Here is a 24955-nt window from a genome sequence, read left to right as displayed (position 1 = left end):
CTAAGAATATTCTGCAGTGCAGGCTTCCTAGTAGTGAATTATTTTAAATTTTGTTTATCATGGAAGGTTTTGATTTCATCTTCAAATATAAAGCTTAATTTTGCTGGGTATTGTATTCTTGGCTGACATCCATTGTCTTTGAAGACTTCATATCCATTATTCTAAGACCTCCTAGATTTGGGGGTCTGGGTTGAGAAATCAACTGAGATGAAAATTGTTTTCCTTCTAAATGTAATCTGACATTTGTTTCTTGCAGCCTTAGAAATTCTAATGTTTGAAGATGTGAATTTGGTGTCAACATACCTTATATACAAACAGAGATATGATAAATTGTGGTATAAAGGTGTATTAAGAATTGTAATGCAAAAAAAATCAATGAGAGCTCATATATAATGGCATAATTTGGTGTGAACATACTTTATATACAGAGTTACGAAAATTGTGCTGTGAATGGATAATTATGAATGTAGTGCATTCCAACTATTGTCGTGTATGAAATAAATAAATAGATAAATAAATAAATAAAAGAAATTCTATCCTTATTCTGTATGTTAGGTATTTGAAAGAATGAAAGCAAGCACGAAAGAGCAACACAAATGAAAAATGTATTTTATTTTTCTGATCATTACCTGACTCATAAATTTGGAAGGGCTCTAGGCAGTTGCCTCTTGGGATCTGTCATAAGGTTACACTTGAATGTCATATGGATCTGAGATCACTTGAAGGCTTGACCATGCTGAAAATCAGGATAGTTCATTTACATGGCTGGTAGCTTGAAGTTCAAGTGAGGCTGTTGACAGAACCACCTACAAATGTTCTTTCCCACATGTTAGTCTCTATGCAGTAGATATGCCATAAAGCAAACATCCTAAAGAGAAGGAGGCATGACTTTCTAAGCTAGGTTTCTATGTTAAGCCATGTAGGCTTCACTACATTATATTGCTTATAGACCACTCACCATGGTCAGCCCAGATTCAAGGGACGGAGCAATGGACTTCACAGGTCATTGGATAGAGCATCACAAATTTTCTGAACATTTTTAAAGCTATATGTGTATTGAATATCTGACTTTGTGTATTTTCTAAGTGGTACTTTCACCACTATCATAGTGGCCATAAATATCCAAAACTTTTAGATTACATAGGAATGTTAGGTTCTCTCATCATGTCTCTCAAGTCCCTGTTTATACTTTCTATCCTTTCTGTGCTTTACTCTTAGTATGTTTTTATGTTTTTTTACTTTGCAATTCTATTCTGTGATAATCTAATCTTTTTGATTTATCTCTCAGTTCTTATTTTTAGCTCTTGAATTTTTAACATTCAAATTTTACTATATTTTTGTGATTATTTCTCTGCAAAGATGCACATCATGCCATTTAATAGAGCATTTAATTATGATTATTTAAATTACCTATAAGGAAACACCAATAGTAATTATGTAAAAATCTTTCCCATATTTTCTCATTTTTTTCTTAGTTTTCTACTACACTCTATTTCATGAGGTATTTTGAATCAACATTGTTATTGCGAAACTATACAAAACCTTCAGAAAGGATTTTAGTTTGCTTCTTCCATGTACTATATTTAAGGTAGATAATGTGATATAAAAACAAGTGAAGTTTTGAGAAGCTGGGTTCCATCCCTGTGACAAAAGTCCTTTTTGTTCCACAAAATAAGATACAAATTTCCTGGTTGTTTAACATGATTTCTCCTCTTTAGTCCAAGTTAAATTATATTTCTGTATGGCCAAGACAATCTGGCAAATATGCTGAGATTTCCAGTTTCACCTTCTAACTTGTAATGGCAAGTGCCTCCAAGGAAAAAATAGCTAATCCCACTTTTTACTTTTCTCTTCACTGTACTCCTAAAATCTAGCTGTCCTGGGAGCTGTGCAATGCTCTCAAGAAGAACTAATATATTCCACTTTTCTAAAGTCAATCTGAGTGCTTGACATAAAGCCCAAAAATGTCAGAGTCAGAAGCAGAAATCTCCATTAGGAGAACAGTTCTGAAGATAGGAGATTACTGATTTTGTCCTACAAAATTCAAATGCCATCACCAGATTATTATGTACCTTAATTCGGTTTCATCCTTTCTACTCCCATCTGTAGGTAACCAGACCCAGCTGCTGCCCCAGTGCAACGACTCCTGGTCTGACCCAGCAGGCTCTGCAGCCTCAGAGGACCACACTGCCAACTGCTCAGGTGAGCAACACCCCAGGACCACAGCCTTCCCATTCCCTGTGCAAATGCCCACTGACATGACCCTGTCTCTCCTCAGACAGCAGACAGCTCCGCCTGGTGGATGGGGGCAGTCGCTGCGCAGGGAGAGTGGAGATCCTGCAGCAGGGCTCCTGGGGCTCCATCTGTGATGACAGCTGGGACCTGAGTGATGCCCATGTGGTGTGCAGACAGCTGGGCTGTGGAGTGGCCCTGGAGGCCTCCATCTCTGCTCACTTTGGAGAGGGATCAGGGCCCATCTGGCTGGATGAGCTGAACTGGACAGGAGAGGAGGCCCATGTGTGGCAGTGCCCTTCCCAGGGCTGGGGGCAGCACAACTGCAGTCACAAGGAGGATGCAGGGGTCATCTGCTCAGGTCTGTGGTGCACACTGGGTACAGGTAGAAGAAATGAGGAGCATATACAGGATGGTATCTGAGCCTTAGGGCAGAGGAGGGGAAATTGGTGGCAGGGTGGAAGGGGAGGAGGCTCATCCCACAGTGCCTGTCCCTCTAGCAGAAAAGAGAAGATGCTTCCATTTCCTCTGCAGTAGCTGAGTTTCTGCTCCTTTCTTCTTATCCCTGATTCCTGACAATCTTTCTCTTCAGTGTCCGTCTGACTGCAGACCTCATGCTTCAGTTACTGTGTGTGCAACATCCTGAGACCCACTATATTAGTTACCTATTGCTGCTATAATAAATTACCACAGAGTTAGTGTCTTAGAACAAAATGAGTTCAAGTCTTACCCCAGTCCACCTGAGCTATAAACAATGTGTCAGTGAGCTACCTTAAGCCAAGGCTCTGGGAAGAGTCATTTCCTCACCTTTTCCAGCATTAAAGGTATTTGCCTTCCTTATTCAAGTCAACCACCTTGCATACTTCTGGCCATTTTTTCATCTTCACATCTCTCTTTGACCAGGTCAGAAACCATTGTCTGCTTGTAAGAATACAGATCAAAGGATGTGGTTAGAATGAGCTGACATGGTTAATCCCAAATAATCTAAAAAAATTGCACCATTTTAAAATCCTCATCCTGATCTTGTTTGCAAATTCCCTTTTTCTCAAAAAGTAACCTATTCACAATCTCCAGCATCAGGAAGTGACATATCTGGGAATTCACTGTTCTGCCACCTCATTGTCCATCCCCCCCTTTCCCAGTGTCTGTCAGATATTTAGTCAGGTAGCTTTTACTCCCTCCCTTCAAGAGTCCCACTTCAGTGTTCCTGTCTGTTACTTTTCCACTATACCACTGTCATAGAAATACAAAGATACATACAAGTTATCAAAACAGGTAAATGGATAAATGTTTTGTCTTTATCCCAGTGGATATTTCATCAGCAAAGTTAGCAGTGAGCATTCACTACGTAGGGTAAAGAAAAGCAGCACTAAGTGTTAAATACTCACTGTGCCCTGTTTCACTCCTCTTGGTTTCAGAGTTCCTGGCCCTCAGGTTGGTGAGCGAGGACCAGGAGTGTGTTGGGTGGCTGGAGGTTTTCTACAACAACACTTGGGGCAGTGTCTGCCACAGCCCCATGGAAGCTGTGACCTTGTCCGTGATCTGCAGACACCTTGGCTGTAGGGACACTGGGACTCTCAACTCTTCTGTTCCTCTAAGGGAAGGTTCTAGACGCCGTTGGGTGGATGGAATCCAGTGTAGGAAAACAGACACCTCTCTCTGGCAGTGTCCTTCTGACCCCTGGAAACAGAGATCTTGCTCTGCAAAGGAGGAAGCTTATATCATGTGTTCAGGTGACTTATTCCCTATTCCTGTTTCCTCACTCTGTAAGTTGTTAGATAAATATCATACTTTCAAGCCAAGAAAATAAGTTCAAATAAGTCTATGAGGTACAAATTTGAATAGAGACTATTTTAGCTACAATTTACAATCTCCTTTCAATGACAGAATTAAGTAAACCTGTTCTGACAGCCATTTATGTGGAAAATGCCATGGATATTAAATTGAGCATGAACTTACCCTCTAAAAAACTGTACCAGCAAATGGCTAGTACAGTCTTAAGCTGTAATAATTACTCTCTATTTCCTTAGTAGAGTGAGGAATTTGACGTCAAATATATAAATCACTTGCTATGCTCTGTCATAGTGTTAGGTTTTTTTAAAATTTTCTTCACACATAATGAAGGTTAAACCACTCAACAAACTGTTTATAGTAACCATGGTCATCATTTAATCCAGATGTGCAAATTAATGTTAGGAGTAAGCACTTCATCCACCCCATACAGTCTAGAGAGTGAGGGACAACTTGGGTTATCCAATACTAGTGGATTATCTTTGAGCTCCTGGTCTTTTACTCTGAAATCCATCTACATAAGTAAGAAAAACTCTCAGTTCAGATTGTTGATTATAAGTAATTGAGTGAATTGCATCTAGCAATTTAATTTGAGCCTTAAGGAGGAGAGACAAGAAGAAAATACTCTCCGTGTCCTCATGAAGTTTACCCTCCAGCTTGACGAAACATACCAACCATAAATGTGAGTGTCATAAAGAAGTGGAAGGTGCTGTGTAAATGGGTAATTTGAGGAAAAGAGAAATAACATTTAGGTTTATTCCATTGAAAGGGAGTAGATGTCAAATGATGAAAGTAATAAGAGCATTTGGTCAATATAAATACTGAGGTGTGAGAAGTCTGGTGACCTTGAGGTACTGATAAAATCTCATCATGAGCAGAGTAGAAAGAAGCTGGGGAGAGTGATGCCTGATTATCTGGATGGATAAGAAGAATTCAACTCCTCTCCATGGTCCCAATACCAATTCTGTTGAAAAGCTGTTTGTTAATCTTCTTGCCTGCCACATTATGGGGAATTGCATTGAGATGAGGGGCCTGTCTCCCCTTATTTTCTTATTGAATTCATCTCCTCACAGTCCCAGAGGCCCTGGTTGATACTGCCTCCTCTGAGCCTTTATCCATATGCTACTGCAAGTGAACCACTTCGTCCCTCTCCCAGAAAACATTCTATGGGGCCTGTTGGAAATTGGAGGCTATTGTCTTCCAATTGCTTAAGATCTACAAGGTGTGCTTCAGTTTCATGTTGTGATAAAAAAACTGGCTGTCCTGTGAAAACAATGATATCTTTATCATCTGGATGCTCTTTGCTTCCCTTTCAAAAAAATATTTCTAGGTCAAATCTTAGAATAAAAATATTCCTGCTTTCCATTGTCATTTTCAACAATTTATATTATTTTTTTTCTCCATGTCCACGTGCTTAAAATTTGTTCCATGAAGTAGTATCAACTACTTCTTCAACTGGTGTCAGTCTTTAGCCTGGTTGCTCCCCCTCATCCAGGAATGCTGCAATCCCAGGATCACTAGGCTCCTCTGTCTCCTGTTCTTGGTGCTGCCAGGAAACTTGCACACAACTGAGATAACATACTGGCCTCCATTCCTCATTTTCTCCCTTGGAAGCACTACACTTAAATCCCATCTCTCTGGAGGGTCACACTATTGACTATCACTAACTGTTTAGCTTGAGATCTTGTTTGCCTTATTCCTTCTCTGACTGTTGCCTCTTCTCCATGTGGCACATATTCATTATGCTTCTTTTCCAGATATTTCATCCTCATGCAGATTCCAAATGTTTTCCCTTATCAGTTTATCATGCTTCCACTCTTCTCAGTCTTGCACATGTTCTTCTTACCCTGATTAGACAACATGATGCCCTGTTAATATCCTCCCCTTCAAGTACACTCAATTCCCTGGTAGTTGAGTCAACTACCTAACATTTGGCTGCCTGCACTGGACTAGGCAAGGACTGATGAATCACTGACTAGTACTGTATCTTGTTATAATGTGAAATTATCCTGCCAGTCTCTTTGAATTTGTGATCCAATCTCTGATGGATCCTCCACACTGGCCCCATATTGTAGTTTGCTTCTCTCACATGTGCTCTTGCCCTCTCTCTAACATGACATTTTACAAATTCCCTGATCTCCCCCTCATTTCTATTTAAACCCATGATACATACAAATGATAATCTTCACACAAACTTCACTGGAAAAAGAGAAACTTTCAGCTGTCTATCTTCTTTTTTGTTTTCTCCTCATGGTCACTCTAATTTACTGATTATTAGTCTTAGAGTCTTGCATCGTCTTCATTCAGTATCTAAATTTTAGACTCTCTATTCTTCCTTAGCTCTTTCCTTCACTAATCTCATTGGGGTCCAGGCCTTAGATGATATTATTCCACTGACAGCTCCCAATATAAAGTCCATATCTGATCTCTGACATTAAATCCAATCTCATATATTTCATTGCTACTGGACCCTCACTTGAATATAAATGGACAACTCAAATTTGTTTTCAAAGTAGAGCATTTTATTTCACCCCTTTAATCTGCCTCTACCTTTTCTCCCTTTTCTATTCCCCATCCCAATTAATGCCACCGTTGTTGCTCAGTTACTTATTCTCAGTCTACATTCACATCTCCATTTCACTCTCCCTCCAGTTCCAATGTAGTAGCAAGTTCTATGCATGTACCAGAAACCACGTCCTAATTCCTTCTACTCTTTCCTTCCCACCCTCATCTTAGTTCAGGAAAGATCACTTGTTGCTGGACTATTCCAACAATCTTCAGTGGTCTTTTCTTCTATAACATATTGTCAGTTTAATGCTGGAAATATGCTCATTTTATTATCAAGTTGATTAATATGTTTCTGTGTCACAGGTGAGCTGCCTTTAGAAGTGACACTGGCAAATTTCTCTGTGGCTACCAGAAACAGAAACAACTGGAAACCATGGCACAGCAGTTTGTAATTGCCATAATTTGCAGAAATGGCAGAAAGAGTGAACACATTGTTTTTCTAAGACTTTGAAGGACTTCCCCATGGAAGAGGGAGGAGAATATGAGCCACTTCAGGGTCAAGGATGTGACTCAGGGGTGCAGACTACTACTGGTTGGGTTTGGGTTCACTCTAAGTTTAAGTGACTCTTAACCTTACCATGGGAGGAAACCTAGTTAATGAGTAATGTTGTATTTCTGGGCAAAGAGCACTGGAGACATAAAGGGATGTCCACCCCACCTTCTCTTATGCTGTGTTATATTTTTTGCTCTCTTCACAGAATTGGCCATATATTTGACACTAGGGGATTTATGTTCTTCCCTCTAGTTTATTTTTGGTGTAGAATTAAATAATATGTTTTCAGTTACACTGAATTACCAAAACTCTAATTACTCATTGAAATCAAGGAAGACATATTAAAATATAAAAGGTACTTTAGTGACATTGCATAGCCACTTGTCTATTCATATTCCCCTGATGTAAATAGAATGAATGGACTGGTAGTTACTCTTTTCCTAATTCTCCATTTTCATGGAATTTTATCTAAACTAATACAGTGATAATAGCATTTATCTTATGGTGTCTTTGTATTTGGTTTTACAATGTTGGGTTTGTATCATATTTACTATTGTTACATTGGCTTTATTAACAATATATTATGGATGTTCCACAAGTAGTACTCACTGTTTTATAAAACAACTCCATAATGTTACATTCTTAAGAAATAAGTATTAGAGCTTGCATAATCATTTTTGATATTTATTTATATATTTTTTTTAATTTTTCCCTTCTAAAAACAATATTGTAAAAAATATCCTTGCACATGTAACACCACATACTAGTAGGTTATTACTACAAGATGACTGCCCATGGTTGAAAGATCACAGGATATCTATTTTTTGAACAGATACTGTCATATTACCTTGTAGGAGCAATTGTCTTCAAACAGTATTTCATATCTTCATAGAAAACACTGGTGTTTTTTTTATAACTTGACCATTAAACTAAAGTCAAAGAACATACAGAAGCTCAAAAATCAAAAAAAGGAACAAAGCCCATAAACCTATGCTAGGATCTGCCTAAAATCCAGGAAGAATGAGATAATAAATGGTGGTAAACATTTTAAAATCAATTGCTTACTCTTTTCCTTTTTCTCCCTTTCTTCACCTTATTTTTTAAATTTTTCCTGTAGAGTCTGAAGTGATAATAAATAATAAGATTAGGTACCAATGAACTTTGTTCTTACAATAGACTCCACATATTGAGAAATAGACACCCAATCCTGAAGTAAGCAACCACCCAAGACAGGTCCTGCCATCATCTAGAGATGTTCTCAGTATAGGGTAGGAGGTTGACAGAATAATGGGGATAATGTGTATCCACGAAGCTGTTTTAGGACAAGTGGCATGTGTGTTTTGTCCATGTTAATTTGTATTTATATGTATTATTTTGTTTTGTTTTGCTTGATTCTGTGTTACCTCTAATTTTCCTGAGTGTATTATCTTTCCATGAAAATGTTTCTATCTTTCCAGCTAACTATTGTTTACTTATTAACTTTTCTCTGATATCTGCTTGCATAATTTCTGTAAAATATATTTTAATTTATTGAAATAATAGTTTTAATTAATTTAAATGAATACTTTCAATGTTTGTAATTTTTCATTAACAATATGAGATATATTGAATACAACTTATTTGGGGGATTACTCAGTACTTATGTTTTAAATGCCTAATATTTGTTACCAAAAACCATTGACATTAATTTACATTTCTTTTATTGCCTTTGGGATTTGAAAGAGTTCAAAAACTATTTTTCTGCACATCTTACTCATCTATTTATTTAATCATTAAATATTTATCAAGCCAATGTTCATAGCATTCATTGAAACTCACCCATATGCATTTCTAAGGAATGCATTCAACATGCCAGGCATTGTCCTATTAGCAGGAACAGAGGGAATGAGGCAAGGCTCCTTTCTAGAGGAGTTTTCTTTCTGGGTAACATGTGTCTGAGTGTGTTTTCATGTACATACATGAGAATGTGCATTATCATGTTTGTATTTTTTCACATACTAGGCATTTAAAACAGGTAAATTGATAAAAATAATTTCAGCTGCTGATAGGAATATGCTATAGAGAATGAATGTCTCAGTAACCCAGTCTAATAGAATAATTCTGAAGCACCTTATCTCCACCTGTTACGTGAACTGAGCCCAGGACCTTAGAGAGACTTGTCTGGGGGTAGGATCTCCCCAGCTGTCACTTACTAGTGCTTTCTCCACTGTCTGCTCCTGCAGGAAACCGACCCAAGAGCTGTCCATCCACTGCGCCCTGCACAGGTACCTCATCCCCTCACACCTTCCCCATGGCTTCCAGGGGCTTCTTTCCTCCCACCAGGGAGTAAGAGGAGGTGCTGCTGCCTTTTCAGACAAAGAGAAGCTCCGACTCAGGGGAGGAGACAGTGAGTGCTCAGGGCGAGTGGAGGTTTGGCATGAAGGCGCCTGGGGCACTGTGTGTGATGACTCCTGGAGCCTGGCAGAGGCTGAGGTGGTGTGTCAGCAGCTGGGCTGTGGCTCTGCCCTGGAAGCCCCAGGAGAAGCTGCATTTGGCCCTGGAAATGGAAGCATCTGGCTGGACGAGGTGCAGTGCAGGGGCAGGGAGCCCTCCCTGTGGGCCTGTGCTGCAGCACCCTGGGGACAGAGTGACTGCAAGCATGAGGAGGACGCTGGTGTGAGGTGCTCTGGTGAGTAGCAGGACCAGGTGGGGGGCCTAGGGTTGAAGGAGTGTGTTTGCATCCAAACGGCTTCCCAGGCTGTCCTGCTACCCTATGCTCTGGCTCTGGAAGGCTGTGCCCAATCTCCTGGCATCTGGGACAGAACTATGTGCCAATGGTTGGGGGTGGGACCCAGAGACATTCCCAGACCAAAACAGTGCAGTGATTTTTCCTTCTCTTATCCCCAGGTGAAAGGACAACAATTCGACCCACCCAGAGAAGCAAGTGTTTTTTTGTTTGTTTGCTTTTTTTTTTTTTTTTTCTCTGAACCCGGTTATGGAGGAGATAAGCAGATTTTCAGAGTTCTGCACTATGGAGTCTACACTGCTCTGGTCATAATACAGTAGGCCTGATGATGAGGTGTTAGAAGAAGCCATCATTTGTGTTAAATTGTAACACTCAGGGAGCTCCATTGCCTCACCCACATTAAATTTATAGAAATCCCTTAAAACCAGACTCAGAAGATAGTTGACACAGCCCAGAGCAGGATCTAGGGTGGTAATATCCTGACATTCATGATATATGATGTTTGAACTAGGGACTTCATGGTCCTGAGGACCCAAGTGATGACCAGGTAATTGTTTTTTTCTGAGCTTATGGTCCTCTCTAAAGACTCATGGCTCTTTTTCTTCTTCAGGCACCAGTTCAGCCTCAGCTCCTGTCCCTGGCATCTTCTCCTTACCTGGGATCCTCTGCATGATCCTGGGAGCCCTTCTATTTCTTGTTCTCATCATCCTGGGAACTCAGCTGCTCAGATGGAGAGCACAGCGCCAAGGTGGGACTTGGGAAATCTGTGACCTGAAAGTATGCACAATAATATTGGGCCAATTTTTTTTAAGTACACATTTTAGTCTTGTTCTCATTTTATGAAAAACTACCTTCTCTACCATGGACTTGGAGACTTAGAAGACATGAATTTGACCTGGGTTAAAAAATGGAGCCCTCAAATAGGATGATTTCCCATGTGGGCAGTGCTAGTGGAGACTGGGTTTAAGATCCAGGTGTGGACAGAAATCTAGTTCTATCCCATGGTCTGTTGGTAATGGAAAGACTTCCAGGAGAAATGTCTGAACTCATTCTGTTTTCCATAGCCTTATCCACTTTTGAAGATGCTGTTGATGAGGTCCTGTACCAGGAGATAGATTACCCCATAAATCCAGAGAAGGAGAGCCTGCTGAACAGTCCAGGTGTGTTCTACCTCCTTTGTTTGCATGAGTTTGCTCAGTGTGGAAACCTTCAATAAGCAAAGAGCATCAACCTCATATGGCATATTTGGTAACTTTCTATTACTGAAATAAAATGCCTGAGATAATCAAATTATAAAGAAGAAAGTTTGATTTGGCTTCCATTTGCAGATGCTTTACTGCTTTTGGCCTAGGATAGGCAGCCTATCATTCTGGGAGCATGTGGTGGATCAAAGATGCTTACCTCACAGTGACCAGAATATTAACAGAAAGAAGAAGAGATTAGCATCCTACAATTCTTTTCAAGAGGGTGCACCCAACAACTTCATTCCTCCCATTATTTCTCACACCTTAAAGGTTCTACCTTTTCAAATACCTCCAACCTGAGGACCAACCATTGAGAACAAGATCTTTTAGGAATATCCCTGGACCACTATAACAATTATCAGCACCTTCTAGGACAGGAGCTCCAAGCCCTCTCTCTACAAGGATGAAGCTTCAAAAATTTTTCTGAACCATGACATTGACCTCCTCCTGTGTTTGTCTCTGATGTTTTCTCCCTACTAGGAACCATGTCTGATGATGGCTCAGCAACTGTGCTACCCTATTACCCAGGGGACAGTGAGGAGAATGGAGACCCTGAACCTGCCCCAGGTAGTAGAGACAGGTCTTCCCCTGGATGGTGGGAGGAGGAGGTTACCATCTGAGAAGAACTTTCTATGATTAGGATGGGAAGGGTCTCTTCCTTCAGGTTCACAACTACTTTTTCTCTCCACCCACTCTGTCATACAGAAAGGGAAACATGAGATTCTAATATGTTGGTTTCCATAGGTACTTCCATATGGTCACAGACACACCTCAAATATATCATTATAAAATCCAAGGCCATAACTTTATTTTTTTATTTTTTTTAATTTCATTCTTTTTTTTAAAGAGAAAGAGAAAGAGAGAATGAGAATTTTTTAATATTTATTTTTTAGTTTTCGGCGGACACAATATCTTTGTTTGTATGTGGTGCTGAGGATCAAACCAGGGCCGCACGCATGCCAGGTAAGCGCGCTACCACTTGAGCCATATCCCCAGCCCCAAGGCCATAACTTTAAAAAGAACATTTGAACTTGATCATCTCACAAATTCTATGGTGAAAGAGAACATATGGATTTGACCTGAAATACAGGGATGTATGGACTATTTTGTGGTTTATAGAATATGAAGACAAAAAATAATGACCTTCATAATCACTAGAACACAAGGAGTGTGTGTGATGCCTGTACTTATCAATCATTGGAAGAGCTTCTCTAAAAATGACCTAAGGAAGGAGGACACCATGGACCTTCCCCAAGTGGTAGAAATGGAGAGTTCCTAAGATGAGGCATGTCCAGGAGTGCTCTTTAAAATTAAATCTTAAGGACAGCAAAGCACTAGAGGAGGTTGAAACCCATGCCTCCTGGGATTCAAATTGGTAGAATAGCCTATCTGTGGGAGAGAGAAAGCCAGGCTTCTCCTCTGTGTCTCCATTGCCTCAGAGACCATATGAACAGCCTGGGTTCTATCAGCCAAGTAGGTATGACAAATTCCTTGCCAGCTTACTCCCATGCTGTCTAGTGGAAGGACTTCTGAAAGGTGACCTTGCTCAAGGACCAGGGCAGGATCCGTGTTTAGGGTGTTCCCCCTTTAGAATAGGGCGGTTTAGCATAATAGGAGATTAGGGTGTTCCCCCTTTAGAATAGGGCAGTTTAGCATAATAGGAGATTAGGGTGTTCCCCCTTTAGAATAGGGCGTATCCTGCTGCTGAGTTCCTCTTGAGTGCTTAGGGTCAGACAGTATATTTTGGGAGACAGAAGCCCATGCGGATTGGATTTGGGCAGAGTAGTGGATTTGGGAGTGGATTTGGGCAGAGAACGTGGATTCCCCCAGAACGTGTTTGTAGAGGGCCGGTGTGAGTTCGGGAATAAAGAATTGCTGTTTGAATCTACAAGCTGTGTGGAGACTCGTGATTTGTGCCCAGCCAGAGACTGCGGCACCAAAGCACTAGAGGAGGTTGAAACCCATGCCTCCTGGGATTCAAATTGGTAGAATAGCCTATCTGTGGGAGAGAGAAAGCCAGGCTTCTCCTCTGTGTCTCCATTGCCTCAGAGACCATATGAACAGCCTGGGTTCTCCTTGGGCCTGATGAAATCACCCTAAATCTCTGACACATACATATTTTCCAACCCTTTATCATATGCCTGAAAAGAGTGCATCAAATTACAGCATAAGCTTTATTGATATTTTTCAGCATGACATGTTAGGAAAATATTCTTGAATTTCATACATTGAAATATTTAGATGATTTACATGATCAAAGAATATGGACATCAAATGTATGCCTTTGGGACAGCCTTGGAATAGGGTACCTATATTTCTCAGCTATGAGAATCTCATAGAATCTCTTCATTAGAACAGACTGAAGACATCACCAAGACTAACAAATATCTTGCTCTTTCTCCTTATTATCTGTTTTCAGAACCTGGAGGGCAACATGCAGTTGCCACAAGCAGTGGTTATGATGATGTTGAAGAGTTACCTGTTCCTGAAATCCCTTCTTCCTTTGGAATGAAGGAGAAGAATTTTTTCCCAGAAGAGGGAGGTGGTGCCAGGTGTTCTCAGACAGGTAAGTGCATAACTATGTCTCCAGTGGTCTTGCATTATTATCATGGTAAAGATGGATTTGGACATACCAATGATCAGTTTTTCTTTACTACAAGATGCTTAGTAGTCTTGTAAACCAAAATGATGCATTCTCTTCCCTTTTTCTGTTTATTGAAACTGTTTTATTTCTTCTGAAAGGAGGTAAATATTGTGTCCTCTGTCTGCACATACTGCCCTTGGATCCAGACATGTCTGTATGAGCTGCAGAGACTTGGTGGCTTTGTTCCAATTTTCAAACAGCAAACCAAGACCTCTGTTTGAACATCAAGTATGGTTGTCTTTAAACATGTGAGAAGTAATTTGGAGAGCATTTTAGTGTTTTTATTAGTGCATTATGATTATTCATAATAGTGGCATTAATTTTTACATATTCATAAATACATATAATTTGCTCCATTTAAATATCCAGTACTTCCCCCTTTCCCTCTTCCTTCCCCCTGATTACCTTCTCTTAATCAACAGGTCATCCTTCTATGTATTTATTGTTTTTGTAATGAGAACATTACATTCATACATAAAAATAGAATTCATTGTGATAAATTCAAGCACACAGAGAGTAAAATATGGAGAATTTTATTTCAGAGATCCTCTCCATTTCTCCCATCATGCCTCCCTTCAACCCCTTTCTAATCCACTGTTATTGCTTCTATTTTCATAATATCTTCTCTTTTTATTTCTTACTTCTATGTAGATTCTGCATATGAGAGAAAAGTTTAAAGTCTTATCATCCTGAGCTTATTTCACTTAGAATGATTTTCTCCAGTTCCACCCATTTACCAGCAAATGATATAATTTAAATTTTCTTTATGACTGAATAGAACTCTATTAGGTGTGTTTGTGGGTATTGTGTGTGTGTAATTTTTTATTCATTCATTCATTAAGAGACACCTATGCTGGTTCCATAACTAGGTCACTATAAACTCAGCTATTATAAATACTGATATACCTGTATCACAGTTTTATGCTAATTTCAGCTCTTTAATACATATCAACAAGTGGAATAGCTGGGTCATATGGTAGCTGCATTCCTACTCTTTTAAAAAATCTTCATACTGCTTTGCAAAGTTATCATACTAATTTGCCTTCTCACCATGAATGTGTATGTATTTCTTTATCCCCACATACTCACCAATATTTATTTATTGATTTCTTAAATTTTTTATCAGTGCATTATATTTCTCCATAACAGTAGTGTTCATTTTGAACTATTTATATACCCAAAAAATAAAGTTTTCTCCATTTTAATTCCCCATATTCCACTTTATTCCTCTCCCTTCTTTTGCTCCCCTTCCTCTACTTATCTCCTTTCTGTTAATTTATGGTTTTTAATAAATTAGTTTTATATATCTACAATTATATATACATACACACATATACTTTAACATGGTATATTTATGTTCCTCTGATTTTTCAGGCTCTCTTTTCAACATCTTGTTTCCTTTGCTGATTGAAATTTTTAAATTTGAAGCTGCCCCAATTGAATCTTGTTTTCATTTCTTGAGCTTTGGGAGTTTTATTAAACACTGTTTGTGCCTGAGTACTAGAGAGTTGGTCCTATGTTTTCTTCTAGCAATTGTAAAGATTCTTGTCTAATTATTAGGCCTCTGATCCATTTTAGTTGATGTTTTTGCAGGGTGAGACAGAGGGAGCTCCTTTCTTTCTTCTACATATGGATAACCCTGTTTTCCCATTTGTTAAAAAGTCAATTTCGTCAGCTTTTTCACTTCTTTGACTAAATGACCCAACCAGCACAATTGTAGAAGAGAAAATATTTGTGCAGGGGCTCAATATCTCAAAGGTATTTATTTATAAACAGTAGGCTCCATTCATTGAAGCTGAAGATGTGGCTGAACATCATGGTGGAAGAGTGTGGCAGAAGGAAACAGCCTGCATGGTTATCATGAAGAAGAGACAGACTCCACTCTCCAGAATACAAAATATACCCAAGTGCTGAGAGCCACAGCTGAGCCTGTATGGCCCCTGGCATTTTGCCAACAGTATTGATTGACAGGAGAGGCATTACTATCCGCCTCTGCCGCTACTTTTGAGTTCTCGAACTACTTTCGAGCTCTCATGGGGATTTCCAGGGATTCCCCGAGAGTTCCCATTGGTTGGGGAAGTGCAGGAGGAGGGTTTTCCGGAGGAGATATTTCCTGCTGCGGGGTTCCCGGATGAGCTGCGTGGCATTCGGGAGATTTTCCCAGGAGCGTGTGTGAGGTTTTTTCCTGCAGTTTAAAAATAAAGTTTGTTCCTGCTTCAGTGGCTCGTGATTTGTGCCCAGCCAGACTGCGGCACCCAAGGCCATGCCTTTGAGAACCCACCCCCTCAACCCACAACCCACCAGCCTTGAGGTACCAGGCAGTTAATTGCTATCAGGGGAAAAATGCAATGACTGCATTAAGGCTCTTACAATCCAATTGTCCCTCCTCTTGCAATTTCTCACACATGAGCTTTTGGAAGACACATCACATCCAAACCATAACATCCATTTTTTTTCTCCAATGTGTGTTTTTACTGATTTTGTCAAACATCAGATGATAATATCTTTGTGGGTTTACCTCTGTGATTTTTAGTCCATTAACTTTCATGTTGGTTTTTATAAAAATGCCATTTTATTTTTGTTAGTAGAGCTCTGCAGCACAATTTGAGCATGGGAATTGTTATGCCTCAGTCTTGTTCTTCTTGCTCAGTATTCCTTTGGCTACTTTAGATCTTTTATTCTTTCATATGAATTTTAGGACTGATTTTTCCAGTTGTGTGAAGAAAATCATTCATATTTTAATTGGGACTGATTGAAAGTATAGATTGCTTTTGGTTGTATAATCATTTTATCAATATTAAATCTGCTTATTGAAGAACAACAGATGCCTTTCCATCTTCTATAGTCTTCTTTAAATTCTTTCTTCAGTGTTGTATAATTTTATTTTAGAGGTCTTTCAACTTCTTAGCTAGGTTTATTTTCATGTTTTTGTTTTTTTTTCAGGTTATTTTCAATGTAATACTGTCCTTCATTTTTTTGGTTGATTTTACTATTGGCATATAGAAAAACTTTTAAATTTTGTATGTCGATCCTGTATCCTGCTATGTTGCTGTATTTATTAATCCACCCTAAAACTCTTCTGAAAAAGATTCTATGTATAGAATCATACCATCTGCAAATGGAGATAATTTGATTTTTTTTTCTCATTGTACCCCTTAAATTTCCTCCTCCTGTCTAATTGATATAGCTAACTTTACAAGAATTATATTGAATAGGAATGGTGAGGGTATGAATCCTTATCATACTCTAGATTTTAGAGGAAATGCTTTTATTTTCTCAACATTCATTTTGATGTGATGTTGGGTTTGTCATGTATAGCCTTGATAAGAGTGAGATAATTTTCTTCTACCCTAGTGTCTTCAGAGATTTTTAACATGAATGGATGCTAAATTTTGTTGATGAATTGTTTTCTGCATCTATTGAGTTGATTATATAACATATGTTCAGAATTATATTTATGTGATGGATTGCATTTATTCATTCACATGTGCTGAACAAAACTTGCATTGCTAAAAAATTATTTTTAATGAAGCACATAACCAGTTATTTTCATTAACATTTCCCACTTTAACCCATAACGTACAATAGCCTTAAATAGAGATATTGAGATTTCACATGTAAAAGGAATAATTCTCTTACTGTTTGAAATAACATATAGTGTTATATTTTATAAGTGGGCTTTCCACATGTGCATGGTCATGTGGTCTGTGGGAAAAAGAAATTATTGAGTTTAGTTAAGCTTCCCTTCTTTGGCATCTGAACCCAAGTTGTTGTCATGAATACTGTGAAAGAAAGTGTGGTATGTTATTGAGGTATGGAGGAATTGAGAGAGGTCATCTTCTGCCTGGAGTGCTTAAGGAATCAGACCAGCCTGGTGTGGAAGAGAGCACTTGCATCTCATTACCACTCCTCACCATTTTTAACTCATTTTCCTTCTCATTGTTCAAATCAAGACATTTGTACAGGACATAGTCAATGGGATACAGCTCTATTACCCTTCCAGAAAAGTACTGCTTCCCCATAGATATTTTCTAGCCACTCTATTAGTCTTTTTATTTTGCAAGAGTTCTCTGGACTGTCATGTTTGTCACTACTAAAACCAGGATTCTCTTACTGTTCCAGGCATCTCTCCTCAGTCTATCAAATAAGCTGACAATTCTAACTTGGAAGAGACAACACCCTTATTGGTCCTGAGAAAAGAAGACCCTGGATATGATGATGTTGGGCCTAACATCTTATAGTGGTTTTTTGTTTTGTTCTGTATTTTGTGTAACTCCTTATGATATTGTTTTCTGACAAAGGAGAATTCTGTCTTCTTCAGTACTGGAAAGTTTCTACATGTTTCCCTCATTTACAATAAATACTCTGAGCCTCAAATAATAGTGTCATTCTCTTAATTTGAATGCATACACCCCCAGCAACCTCTGAAAATTCAGTGTTCAAACTCAATGGATTCCCACATAGGATTTCCCCCACACTACACACTTGATCTTTTAGATGAACAGATGTTTATTCTTCTCTTGAACAGCATAAAACTGGTATGCAGTCCTGAACTAAGAACTCGGTCGTACAAAAATTAACTTAGAAACAACTATCTTAATATTCAAAAACATCCCATTCATGCTGACTAAAACCTACATTTAGTAATTGGGGAGTATCAGGTGGATGGAAAATGGCTATGTTTCTTTTAATTCTTTATTATTTTTATAAAAGATAAATAACTAGATTCTACTACTGCCTATTAGTCTTTTATTCCAGGGGTTTCTTCTCCTTTCTTCTTATTCTACAACTCTCTAAATCTCATATTTCTCCATAAAATTGCACTATTAATCATTAAATTCTATTGTTTTGTATCACTTTTCATTGCTCTCTACTCTTCTCCTTTCTCTGGTTTTCTTAGTTTAAACAGCCAATAATTCTAACCATCAGAATTGCAAAAGATTTCTAAGTGACTGTATTTACTTGAATCATTCCCCACCCAGACCATCCTCACATATTTATTTGAGTTGGAAAGGACTGAGTAAGCAAGCCAAACTCTGAAATTCTCTATGCTAGAGACTGATTGTCATCTAAAACAAATTTTCCAAAAATCAGTTATTTACTTGCAAATAAATGAATGTTTCCACATCTCCATTCTAACTGAATAAGTTTAAACCAAGATTATATTTACTCTTTTTTGTAATTCCTTTCTTTTTTTAATGATTTTTTTGTTTTTATTTTTTAAAATATTTTTGTAGTTTTTGATGGACTCCATTGCTTTATTTTATTTATTTATTTTTATGTGGTAATAAGAATCAAACCCAGTGCCTCACACATGGTAGGCAAGTGCTCTGCCACTGAGCTACTTCCCCAGCCCCTTCTGTTTTTATTAATGCATTATAGTTATGCATAACACTGTGTTTTATCTTGAAATATTCACATTTGCACTTAATATAGTTTGCTCATTACCATCCACAGTACTTTCAGTCTCCCTCCTCTCATCCCTTCTCCTGATCCCGTCTCATCTCTACTGTTCTCCCTTGTATTTTTTAATTTTCTTCCTTTTTTTCTTTCTTTTTTTGATTCTTTGTATAAGATTAAATTCACTCTATATTCATATATGTACTTAGCATAATTTGGTCAATTTTATCCTGCAGTTCCTCATATTTCATGTGCCTCCAATGTTCCCCTCAATTCTCTACCACTCCTCCACTGAACTCTCTTCTATTGTCATGGATCCCCCATTTTGAATTTTATTTCTCTCTAGTTTTACCATATGAGACAAAGCATTTGACCTTTCACAAAAGTTTACTTTACTTCTATAACTTGAATATTTTATTTAAAAATAAAATGTATTTCACTACTGTAATATAAAGTTACATTAAAAGTGGAATGTGATGATCATTATTATCCAAAGTACATTTATGAAGACATGAATTGTTGTGAATATACTTTGTATACAATCAGAGATATGAAAAATTGTGCTCTATATGTGTAATAAAAATTGTAATGCATTCCACTATCATATATAAATAAAAAATAAAATAATTCTGAAATTTATGAACCATGTGCACAGCTATTTTTTTCAAAAACTTCCATGAAATTCTGTAATTCAGAATTGGGAATCATTTAGCTATATTAGAAAGTTCAAAGGCCTTACTTTAGACTATGAAGTTTCCACATTTTGAGGTCTACCCTCATTGTTGGACCTCATTAGATATACACTTACAGCCATTTTAGGAAAGAGCAATAGCAACTGTCAGCAATAACAAACTATGTCTAAACACATCATACTCTTTTACAAATCTGTATTTTGTTTTATTTTGGGGTTGTTCTTTTCACTTTTATTCCAATAAACACAATATTTGTATTTAGACTGATCATATCCCCTTTCAAGCTAATGTACCTGGATTTTCAGATGTGCAGTGCTGTGGTCAAATCATGTCTATTCTATAGTTTGAAACAAGTATTTTGGACACAAAGCAAACAGCTGGTTTTATTTTTGGTCAAAAAGAAAGTAAGAAACAAAAAAGAAAGTGAGCTGATAAAAGCTCTGTGATGTCACTTGCCCACTTGAGGTTGATGGAGGCAAGGACAAGCATTTTTTGTGAGGGGTGGGGGCAATAATCTAATGTACATCTGGATAAAATGCAACTGCTTCCTATCCTTCTTTCTAGGGTGGGTACTTGAAAAATGAGACATTTAAGCATGGTCTAGCGAGTTTGTAGATTGCCATTGGATATGATTTCCTAAGAAAATTTAAACAATATGGAACAACACTAAAGTTAGTATGTTAGTAAGACCCATAATTACTAAAGTATTTTCTGATGTTCTAGACCTATAATTCAGAAATGAAGGAGTTGGAGAAATTTTATTCATTTTAAATTAGTCTTGCTTTCCCAGAAATTCAATCTTGAAAACTGAGTAATATATTTGTTAGTTTGAAATTGGTCTGATTAATATCAATTTTACTAAAGAAGCTGGTGTCTTTTCTGTGGCTTGGATTTTGATACTCCCACATATTAATTTAATTTCAGTAAAGCTGTGGGTTCAAGGATTGGGTGATAATGTGACCTGCAAGAAACAAGTTTAGGCAATCACATCACCCTTGTCCAAAGCCAGTTAGGATGAATTCAACCTGGGGTCCAATGAACTTAAAAATTATAATTCTCATAGCAGAAAAGCAGCCAAAGACCGTGGCCTGAGATGAGTGGGCCTATGGAACTGCAAATTTGGGAGAATGGGGCATGTGCCAGGACATTGTCTGTTTGAATGGTGTATTAGCACAACCATGCTGCAATAACCCTGGCTGATTCTGGGTGTGTCACCTTTACAGAATGGCTGTGGTGTCTAGAGAGAGCAGGGCTGGCACAACTAGCTGGCACGAGTAGACTATACTTTCTATGGAGTCCCTGGAGGGACACAGGCAAGCTCCTCACCAATTTCCCACACTGCCCTCTTCTGATCCCCCTTCTCTTGAAAGATGTGATTTGGCTCAACAGCAACTTACAAGAGTGGGAATAAGCCTGGTGTGTTGAGACTTGCTCCTGCCTCCTGTGACAGCCAAGGCTGGAAAGGCCATCTGGAAGCCCCACAAAGGACAAGTCCACTTTTTACAAGGAAAAACTCGAAGTCATAGCCCAGAGCAGTGGTACATGCCTGAAATCCCAGCAGCTCAAATGTCTCCAGCAAAAGGAATTTGAGTGCAAAGCCAGATTCAACAAAAGCAACTCAGCCACACCCTGTCTTTAAATAAAATACAGAAAATGGCTGGGATGTGGCTCAGTGGTTAAGCGACCTTGGTTTCAATCCCTGGTACCAAAAAAATAAAAATTTCCAGTCACTTTACAGCCTATCCACTGAAATAAAACTAAATGGCTTTGAAAAATAATACACTTTGAAAGTCTGACATATTCATAAAAACAAAAACCAAGAAATTTCAAACAACGTTTTTAAAAGTCCTTTAAAAATGTATCTATAAAAAACAATTTAAGAACCTTTGTGACTTTCCAGTGGGATACATACACTGTAAATTTTACTCCTAAAATTATGTATTTGGTAAAATCTCTAGGAAAAGTTCTATCAAGAAAATAAATGTTTTGGAATTACTTTTTTTTTCTGGAATGCCAAAAAGAATTAAGGTAAACACACATACTTAAAATGTTAATATAACAATATTAATTCAATTGAATAAATAAAAGAAAGTGGCACCAACTTTATAGCAATTTTTCAAGACTGAGTTGTAGCTCAAGGATATTATAAAACAAATAATTTTCTCAAATAAGAATGATCATTCTCAGCACAAGCCAACAGAATTCAAAATAAAGTGCTATGAGAAAAAGTAGCTCCACAAACTTCAGCTTATTCACAGATGAACAGAAATGTTACCTTGATATTTAGGCCTGACATATTGATTTCCAACCAATAGTCGTGTCTTGAAGCCAGAATCCAGGTAGTTGCAGCATGTCCTCCTCCTCCTCCTCAGCAGAACCTGGGCCCCAAGGAACCACTGTGCAGTTTACAATGACAGAGGGCCACTTGCTGGGTAAGAAGGGTTTAGATCCTTACGGAGATTTGAAAAATTTTTGTAATTTGTCCCCCAGGATTGCATGAATGTGAAATACCCAGAGAGGGTTCTACTTCATTGTACTTCCTTTAGAATATCTCTCCTATAAAAAAGTGGTGGTTCATCATCCTTGAGTCTTTTTAAACCTCCAAACTTAGAGGGTTTCCAGAAAGAAAATGTTGTACTAACCAATGCCTCCTCTGGAACTCTAGTTCTGGAGATGGTGAGTGTCAACAATGTCCAATGGGTTTCTGCTGCTGGACTTTGTGGCCCAGCATGTCCTGGGCAGGCATGATGTCTCCTCTTGCTCCAGGAGAGTTTTGTTCCTCTTTAATTCTGAGTCACTTTACCTGAATCACCTTTTCAGATGGATCACTGGACATCCTGCCTCTTCCAAAGGGAGTCAAACTCTTGCTCAGTGGAAAGAATCATCCAATTTCTCAAACTCTGCCACCACTGCAGTAGGGTTAAATGGATCTGACGCCTCACTCTTGTGCTTCATTAACTCTTCATCCTGCCACATTGTCATCATCTCAGACATGGTCTTCTCAATTTCAGCAGAGAGTTCAGGACCTTTCACCATGACCTTCATCACCACTGGTCTGTTTTCACACCCACTGGACAATTTGGGGCTTGTGTTTCAGAAGTCATGACTCATAACCATGAAGTGGATGATGCTGGCAAATTAGATACTAGACTAATGTGACAGAATGTGTTTTGGGATCACAGCAATAGAAAATAATGTGGGAGAGGAATCAGAAAGTGAGTAATTTCCTGAACACACAGCAGTTGTCTTCTAGTTTGTTGGGAATTGGGTCACTTGGCCTGCAAAAATATAATTGCTTGGTCAGCAGTCATTTTTGTTTAAAAAACTAAATAACAAGCTATTAAAACACCTGTTTGGCTGAGCCCTTGGTGACAATAAATGGCTACTTTTTCTTCCTGTATTATCAGTGACCCAGGATGAGAACTAAAAAATAAATATTAAAAAATTCTCTCTCTCTCTCTCTTTCTCTCTCTCTCTCTCTCTTTTTAAAAAAAGATTAAATGGGTCTGATGCTTCACTCTTGTGCTCAGTTAACTCTTCATCTAGCCACATTGTCATCATCTCAGACATGGTCTTTTCAATTTCAGGAGAGAGTTCAGGTCCTTTAAACATGACCTTCATCACCACTGGCCTGTTTTCAACAAAGAATTTGCAGACCAGTTGGACAATTTGGGGCATGTGTTTCAGAGGTCGTGACTCATAACAATGAAGTGGATTATGCTGGCAAATTAGGTATTGGGCTAATGTGAGAGTATGTACTTTGGGACCACAGCAAGAGAAAATAATGTGGGAGAGGAATCACAAAGTGAGTAATTTCCTGAATACACAGCAGTTGTCTTCTGGTTTGTGTGGAATTGGGTCACTTGGTCAGCACAAATGTAATTGCTTGGTCAGCAGTCATTTTTGTTGCAAAAACTAAATAACATGCTATTAAAACACCTGTGTGGCTAAGCCCTGGGTGATAATAAATGGCTACTTTTCCTTCCTGTATTTTCAGTGACCCAGGATGAGGAAACACCCTTAATGGCTTGCTCCTGCTCACTCCAGCAGACTGGATTCTCACATTCGCATGCTGTACCACCAAATGTCATGGAACACATGAGTGTCCAGAGATGACATGCCCGAACTTCCCCTCCCACTTTTGTGTACTTTGGGGTTGGATATTCTGGATTTCCTTCCTTGTTTGCAGCAAACCCATTATTATTCACCAACATGGAATATGGTTGTTCATTTGGAAGCAAGACTCCTGCAGCCTTGGGAGTCTCTTTTGGAGTTTTGTTGTCACGGTCAGTATCTGAAGCCCTTTGAGCCAGTGGTCTCACTCACCATCCAGGACCCAGAGGCTCAGGCTGACAGGCAGGGCTGGCTACCATGGAGGTGCTACCTCTGAGGGTCTACAGGAGACCTCCCAGGACACTCCCTGCTGCTCAGGGTGGGAAGAGAAGTCCAGCCCTGTACATAGACAACGTCCTTCTCGGCAGGCCACACACCTGAACAAACTGTGTTTATACATGTCTCTGGAATGGCCCTCTGTACTCTCCAGTCCTTTTTTATCTGGTGTGTCTAGGTCACGTTTCTCAGTAGGTAGAGTCAAGGGGCCAGTTGGTGTGCTGTCTGTCATCTCAAGCTGCTGCTGTGGGGAAGGACCCACTGTGAGCTCCTCACCTTGTTCTTGGTGGTGTTCAGTTCCTCCTTTGTGGCCTCTCCATTAACTGACAGAAACATTGGCCTCAGTTGTGGAAATTGGCTGGAATTTTTGTGTTACCATCTTCTCAACATATAATTGTTGTAATCTTGAAGATTCAGACTTTATTAGAAGATTCAGAGGGCAAGGGTTGAACAGTAGGAGAAGATATATACTTCCCAGAGATTAGACATTTTTTTTTAATATTTAGTTTTCAGTTTTCAGTGGACACAACATCTTTATTTTTTTTATTTTTATGTGGTGCTGAGGATCAAAGCCAGTGCCCAAAGCATGCCAGGCGAGCGCGTTACTGCTTGAGTCACATCCCCAGCCCCAAAGACTAGTCTTAATACTGGCTATAACCAAAAGTTTAGCAAGTAAGCTGTAATGTTTTTATTTTCCTTTACACATCTCAGAATTTGGATTTAAAAAAATAAATCATGATTAGACTTAAATTATTTCGGGGAAAACATGATTTTAGC

The 24955-nt window shown here is 38.7% G+C and overlaps 2 pseudogenes; one reads left to right on the top strand and one right to left on the bottom strand.

Moving 5' to 3' along the window:
• The window catches only part of LOC143641630 (antigen WC1.1-like), a 56499-nt pseudogene extending 38561 nt beyond the window's left edge, over nucleotides 1–17938 (top strand).
• Nucleotides 17939–22232: 4294 nt separating this feature from the next.
• LOC143398305 (protein tyrosine phosphatase domain-containing protein 1 pseudogene) lies at nucleotides 22233–24410 on the bottom strand (annotated as a pseudogene).
• Between the last annotated feature and the right edge of the window lie 545 nt (nucleotides 24411–24955).

Source organism: Callospermophilus lateralis, chromosome 4 (genome assembly GCF_048772815.1).
Source record: "Callospermophilus lateralis isolate mCalLat2 chromosome 4, mCalLat2.hap1, whole genome shotgun sequence".
NCBI lineage: Eukaryota > Metazoa > Chordata > Mammalia > Rodentia > Sciuridae > Callospermophilus > Callospermophilus lateralis.
Note: the sequence above shows the minus strand (reverse complement) of the source record. Positions and strands in the feature narration are given on the sequence as shown.